This window comes from Protobothrops mucrosquamatus, unplaced genomic scaffold, assembly GCF_001527695.2.
Source record: "Protobothrops mucrosquamatus isolate PMUCROS unplaced genomic scaffold, P.Mucros_1.0 scaffold347, whole genome shotgun sequence".
NCBI lineage: Eukaryota > Metazoa > Chordata > Lepidosauria > Squamata > Viperidae > Protobothrops > Protobothrops mucrosquamatus.
Window position 1 is genome coordinate 535,392 of NW_015386684.1, and position 8,082 is coordinate 543,473.

Genomic DNA, 8,082 nt, shown 5'->3' on the forward strand with positions numbered 1-8,082 from the left:
TATATAAGCTAAAAATTGATTATAATAGAGTATGACAATTCTGACAAATCATACATGTTTCCGGCAATATAGGGTATATCACTTCTTAAAAATATCTTGGCCACAGTTTAATGCAGAGGAAGGCATGCTTAAAAAGTAGCTTTAAGCATTTTGTAGCCTGCATTGGATTGTGGTCCTTTAATATAATAAGAGATAGCTGTCCAGAAAGTAAAAATGCCTCTGTGTCCCTGAACTGGCTTTTTCTTTTCTTTTCTTTCCTTTCTGGACTGCAAAGGCATCAGTAGAGAAGCAAAATGTGGATTTATATTTTATGCCAGTTCAAAGTGAGGGCACTTGCTTAAAAAAAAAAAAAAAAGTTTGGACCCCAAATGTCCTGTATCTTATGTAAAAAAAAAAAAGGGAAAAAAAACAGCAAAAAAAGCAGCAAAAAAATGCAAGTGATTTTTTTTTTCTTCTATCAGACAGCGGAGCACCCCTTTGCTTTCCATGCAACTTTAAGAAGGTTTCCTATATTATACATATATATACGTTCTGGTTGGCAAATCTAGCTAATCAGAGAAAGTCTCTGCATGTTCTAGTGTTAGTAACTAATTTTTATATAGTTAATGTAGGGTAAAGTAGAGTGCATTAAGACACAATATTGTAATCCCTAATCCAGGCACTTGCCTTTAAACTATGTTTGTTCGGCCCTTCAGAAGGGTTTCTACTACTGTCCTATACAATCAAGTAAACTGAATTTCTTGGGAAGACACTTTGCTCCTCATCTTTTCCCTAAAACTTTGTTGTTTTGTTTTGTTTTGTTTTCTTGATTTGCACGAAACAAAATAATAATAATAATAATAATAATTCCATATCAATGTGCCTTGCCCTGGATAGCGATTATTTGTGGAATTGTTGCACATGTTCCTCTATTGAAAGGGTTATTTTTCCCCCCCTAGTCAAGCATTTGGAGACACTTTTTTGTAAATGTGACTTTTATGTCCGCCATTGTCAGTTTCAGCATCTTAGAATACAATAGAAGGTTAGTTGTTTCACAGATAGGGGTAGTGTTTTCTTGTCCTGTACGGTCAGTGGCAGTGCTATTCTGATATCTGTAGATGCTAGAGTATATCAGTATTTTTGATGTGGCTGCATTTTACCATTTTCTTTGGAGTCTTCCTTTTGTTCGTTTTTATTTTTTATTTTTTCCCAGATATATGAAAATATGCAATACCTGCTTATATCACGTAGAAGAAAAGCTTAGCAATTCTTAATTTTTCTTTTAAGTCTTTTTTTTTTTTTAATTTGACCAAAGTCGGTGCTGCACTTGAAGCAGCGTGTTTTAGGTGTTTGTCTTTGTACTTTTTTTGTGTGTGTGTGATTTTTGAATGCACACGCAGGAAGGGCTCTTCTTAGAGAAGCAGTCAAACTGTGAAGCACTAAGCTGAACCCTGCTTCAAGCAGTTTTTGTTTTTCAATTCTTCCTTTCACAAGCAAGCCTTAAAAAAAAAAAAAAACACCTCCCGTTTTCTTCAAATCCCACACCCATTTTTATTAGCAGATTGCAATCAAACCACATTCAATAAAAAGTATGAAATGCCCATTTTTATATGCACGTTTTTAAACTTCCAAGTTCTGAAAATTGTTTACTGGTTATTCTCTATTTAAGGAAAAAAATGTTTTGGATTTTCATATATGTCAAATAAGTGGTTGAGTAGTCATTTGCTCTGTTGTATTGTGTGATTGTTAGTATTATGGTATCACATCCACTAGCCAGCATCCTTTGCCTTCCCTATAGCACTTAGCAGGGCATTACCTTATTAAGACATATGTGCACTAAAAATAAAAAAATAAAAAAATTAGCAGCTTTCAGTGCTTCACAGTGAAGGGGAAAAAAAGCCTAGACAAACATTTTGTCAGAACCTTGCTCTAAGCCAAGGTATTACCAGTAAATTGGTTGTATATACAACAAAATTGCACCCTTTTTTTAAAAAAGAAACAAAGCAAACTAAGCAATAGTTTGGGCAGTTAGTTGTTTTTAGTAAGCATGTGATAGTCATGGCCAGAAAGAGAGAGAATCAAAGCTGCCCACTCAGAAGCTATGTAATGTGTATGTTGTATAGTTTTATTGATTACACTGATTTATTCTATCCTATTTTATAATGCAGGACTTTTGTAATGTTGTTTAAATAAGGAAAAATTTCTGTCAAATTAGCTTAGTGAAATTCTGATTGTTCGTTATAAAGGCAGCATTCATAGAATTGCTTTTTTTTCCCCCTTTGGGAACTGGATTTAAGTTAAAAACTTTCCTGTTTCCTTTTTTGTATGTATTTAAATACAGTTCCCCCCCCCTTCTCTCAATAGTATAGCATATTCCTATGCTTGAGAAGTATAGGCTACTGAAAAACCATTGTAAATGGACATTACAGATATGCTGTATTTTTGAAGGCGTTTTATCATATTAAGTTTGAAGGTGGTAAAGTTAGGGAATTCTGATTGGAATCACACAAAACAAATTGTTTTTAAAGGCTTTAAACATTAGGTATGTGGTCAAGGGTGTTTACCAACAGAAGCTGTAAAGTATTAAAGGCACTAAATTAACATTTGTTTCATCTTATTGTCATGCAATAACAGCAGTTTGAATCTATTCAGGTGTGGAGAACAGAGTTTTATTCCTCAAAGCAGAGTGGAGAATGTAGATCTGAAGGGAGACAGCTGCATGGGGTGTGCAGTCCTTAATAGAAAAATAATCTTGGAACACACACTGCAGAATCGGATTAACATATCCATTGCCCAATTCAAAACTGCTTTTTCATTCTTTGCACAGACAGCTTTTCTGCCCAAGTCATTCTTTCAAAATGACTATATACCCAACACCAACCCTTTTCCTCCTTATCCCAAATAGAAACAGCAGTTCTTTCCTTGAATTAACTTGACTAACAGAAATTTTGTTCTCTTGATCTCTTTCCAAAATAGGGCTTAGCGGATTGTCATCCTGCACACCCCCGAGATGTTGCATTATTTATTCGTTGTGTTTTATATATATATTTTGAAACCAGAGGCTAATGCAATCTTCCCCAACCTGATGTTCGCCAAGGGTGTAGGACTGTGGCTCCCGTCATCCCAGGATAGCATAGTCAGTGACCATGTTTGCTCATGAAGATAAGCTGTAGAGACAAACATGGCTGGAAAAACCTTGATTGGCGAAGGGCACCAGCCATGGGTGTACCTTTTCTGTAAGGGGGTGTCCAGTCTTCTCTTTCAAATTGACAAGTAAAAGAATAGAATTGGTGGGGGGTTTTTTTTTCATGTCCGCAGAATTCAGTCAGCCCAGAGGAATATGCAAAAATCCCTCTACTTACTTTTCTTTCAATGTCTTCTCTTTGTTCCATATAGTTTTCAGCTTTATAGTAACAGTATTAAATTTACTGTGCACACACACACACACACACACGAGAGAGAGAGAGAGAGAGAGAGAGAGAGAGAGAGAGAGAGAGAGAGAGAGAAAAGGCAAAAAAACTCACATCCAAATACATGGCATAAAACTGAACTTTTTTTTCCTTGTGATTTTTTAAAAAAACAAATGTCAATATTATTCTTTGCATTGTGTCTCTGGAAATATCTTTTTATGGTTTTACTTTGGTAGAAGGCCTCTATAGAACAAACATTGCAAACCACAATGGGGATGAAAATGTAAGGAGAGCTTCAATGGCACCTAAAAGAAACTCATCTTTCATGCAATCTATTGGGGGGAAACTCATGAAATAAACTCTGCCTGCCAGGCAAGGTTTCCATTAAATTCAAGCTTATGAAGCCAATTTTGTCTTGAAATCAACGCATGTATTACTGTTGGACAGTAAAACCCGGCTATGCCATCATCAAGTCCAAGGCTGTGCAATAGTCTAATTAGTATTGAGTACCATTTCCCTTTTATTTTTTCCAATAATAAAAAAACAACAACAGTGGGATGAAAATTGCTTTGATATATAGCAGGTAACATTGAAGCTATTCCATAGCACTTAACTGTAGTGAATACTGTGTCACCAATTCTGAAATCAATTTAATGTTTAATGCAAATCCATTACATGGTGCTATTACAGGCTGGCAAAATGATTTACAAAAATGTGACAACTTGGGCTCAATTCACTCTGCTTTCTAACAATGTAAATGCATAGCAGTGTTTATCTGCATGAGAACTATGCACTAATATAAATCTGAAAAAAAAAAAGAAATATATCAACTTTGGTATCTACTTTCCGTTTACTTCAATCCTTGCCTTTTTTGGTCATTGTTATAAATGCCAGCTTTAGGACAGAAAGAAATATAAGAAAACCAGCATAATACCTGATATATTAAAAATGTAGTGCCTGTGAAATCTGTATTATATTGCTCTTCTGAAGTTAAGATTTTTCTACACCAGTAGCCTTCGCTGTCTGTCAGAGCCTTCTGATATAGGTGATGTAAAATAACCAAACAATATTAATGCATGCTATTCCATAATGCTTAGTGAGCTGTATGAATATTACTCAAAGTTATGTTAGTCTTTTTTTCCCTCTCTCTCTGATTTGGTCCTTGTCAGATAGGTTTAAAGATATTTCACCGAGAACACAATTCTGTTTTTTCTTGGTTTTGGGTGTTTTCAGTATTTTGGAAATCCACGTTTAACTTAAAATTCAATTCAGTATTATTTGTGGGGGGCATTCTTCACTCTCGAGGGCAGGTATGGGGTTTGAAATCCAGAAATCCATGCCTGGTGGTATATTTTCTTTGCTTAAGCAGCCTAAGAACTCTAAAAGCTTATCTCAGAAGAAGAAAAAAACAGACATAAGACTTCAGTGGAAGTGACAATTCTCAAACTTGGAACTGACATTGAAAATGTTTTCCTAATGGACAGTGTTTAAACCAGGTACCCATGCTTGACCCTGTTTCACACCAGACCTCCTCATTTAAGAAATGTGTAAGAACTTTAAAACCAAACCTCATACGGCTATTTAGTTTCCATGCACTGCTGTTTTTCTTTTTTCTTTTCTTTTTGTCAAAATTCTGTATAAACTTTGGGCCCGATTCATGAGTGGTCACCAGGAATTAACATAGGATTTTGGCATTCAGGTTGGGTTTTCACCCCCCTCCCCCCAATCCAAATGGTATAGCTTTCTTTTTCTTTCCAAGATTTTCATTCGGCATACTGCTTTTATTTAAAGGCTGTCAAACAGGCAGAGCAAGTTTTGATCCTATATCTTGAAAATATTAAAGTAGGACATGAAGAAGGGAAAATGTGAGATTGTAATGATTTAAAGAGAGCATTTTTATGCACTCTAGACTGGATTGGAGAACTGTTCCCCAGAGCAAAATAGTATTCCATTGGCTATAGAAAAATAAGCGAGATTTTGCAGAGAGTTTGTTCTTTTTTGCATAACGTTGCCTAATGCAATGTCAGGTGTTTCATTTGATCCATGCTAAGCAACATCTCTCTTTGCCCCTGCCCTAAACTTCCTGATTTTATTTGTTTTTTTAAAAAATACTTTTTAATCCTGGGGGGGGGGGGGAAGAATCACCATTAATGAGAAGCAAGCATGCTGCAAGGCAAGCTCTTGTTCCTGGTGTGACATTAATTTACAAGGAAGCCTCTTTGGCCCAATCAGAACCCATAACACTTTGAGGAAATAAGGGACAGATCTATCCAGTTTTTCTAGGGTTCAACAATGTAACTCTAAAAAGGATGATAGGTCCAATCTCAGTTGTTTGCCTTTCATTGGTTCATGAGAGTTTTGTATCTGGCTTTGCCAGTGTTGCAGCTCTTTTGTGAAGTCACAAGACCTTTTCATGACACATCCTGCCAGAGTGTTCAGGGTATCTTTTTAAGACAGCGAAAGTATTCTCTGACACACACCCCTCCCAAAGTTCACCCATGCTTTAGATCAATCTTTTTTTTTCCTTTCCAAAAGAAAGGAAGAAACTAGGAACAGTCCAGCTCTAAGGAATGGGAGTAGCATAGACAGGAGAGCTGGCAATAGGATGGGAACAACCATTCAAGTTGAGGAAAGATTCTATGTTCATGTGATCTTGGAGAGACCAAATATGGAACAGAGAAATGAATCTAAGAATCTAACTAATCCTTCACATTCTGCTGGAAAAAGGCAGCCAAGAGGTTTAGCAGTGGGTTTCCCCCCCCCCCCCAGGCTTGCAAAGTATGGTAGTGGGAATATTCTGCAAATAAGAATATGATATAATACCTGCCCTTGGCTTCTTTGTACAGTTAGCCACTCACTAGTCCACTTACTCAGGTCTAACAATCAAACATTTGATTTGTTTTTTCCGTCTTACACAACAATGCATTCTCATGTGAAGATTTGCTGCAAATTCACTTAATCCTTGTTTTAATATCTCTGTGTTTCCACTTTTTTATGAATCGGGTCCCTTGTGCCTCTAGTATCCTTGTATTGATCCTCATAGTTACCATTTTAGGTTTACTGTGTTCTGTGAAAATTTGAAATTGGTTGAGAATCACTGTGGGCATCCATTCTTTTCAACTAAATCTGCAGATATTTTTTCTTTTTGAGCTGGTGTGGATTAGTTTAACTCTTGTATTCAACCATTAGTGCTACCACCCTCTCACATTACAATACAATTACTGGAAGCAAGTACTGCATTTCCTATGCAACAAAAAAGGAAAATAAAAAATTGCTAATGCTAACAGGCTTTGTTGTTCTTTAGTTTATGACATGCATGCAAGTATCTGTGTTTTATATATATGCAGAATTATGACCAGCTGAGATTTTAATACTGTACCCAAAAACTACTGTGATGAGACAAAACAATTAGAGTATTGTTAGATCATTGTTGTCACTTCACAGATATATCATAGTCTTTTTATCTGGTTCTGGTTGTAGCAAATTGGCAGATCCAGGGACTTTACCTTACAGCAAAAATATCAGGAATGTGGTAGCACCTTTTGTGATACAGAGTGGGTAGAGACTGATGGAAATTCTACATCAGTCTAACCATTCAGTTTATCTAATGAAGTGAACTTTTAATTAAATGTGTCAGTCACAAAAAGTGCAACCAGATTCTTGATTTTTGCCCTCATAGACTAACATGGCTCTTCTACAATATCTAGCCTACAGCATTAAGAACTCTTCACTAGCTAAACAGAATGCAACTAGGAATGCCTCCAACCCAAAAATACATATTCGCCACCCAGGTGTTGTTAGGTACAATTAATTCAAGTTCAGAGAATTGGATGCACTGTTATCTCAAGATACAATCTACAATACTGGGGCAGATTCTTGGATTCTGAACAGTTCGCTGAATACAGGTAGTTTTTGTTATTTGCAAGAGTTATATCCTACTATACAATCATAGTGGAGAGCAGAAATAGTGGGCAAGACCTGGGAGTACTAGGGGATTAGGTGCCTGAGGTGTAAAAAAAAAGATTGAAAAATCATCCAAATTCACCAAAAGCAGTAGGAAAAGAAAACAGAAATAAGGATCTGATGGCTTGGCCACCTTAGATATTCTCTTCCATTGTATTTTATTGTGTATTTGTATGCAAAGGAAGTAATGTGTAGAACAAAATATAAAGTGAGTGTGTTACTGGGATCACTGGGAAATGTGGGAGTGAGTGTAGATGCAAATAGAATACAACAGAATGCAAATAGAAACATACATCAAAACCTGCTGATGCACAAAAACTTACATCATGGCTGATGTGTTTCTATTTACCAAGCATAGATGCACAAAACTGCAGATTACAAGACCATGGATAATATCCCATGATAGGGGCTTAGCTCTTTTCAGGCAACATGTTAGCGCTCACATGGTAAACAGTTGTTCTCCTTTGTAAAATGATGCATTCTTGTTAGTCCTTTGTGAAGATATGATTTTCTGGATTAAAAAACCTTTATTTCCATTTCTGACCTATAACCCTACTGTCATTTGTCTGAATAATGAAAAGCATTGAATTTCTCTGCTGTCTTGGCAGGTTCTTTGGCAGCCAATAGGAATAGACTTTCTTCCATTGAAGGAAATGCTCCCCTTGATTTTTTTTTTCTTCAGTAGTCATCTTACCTAGTGCATTTCCATCTGGAATAAGGGCAGTTAAAG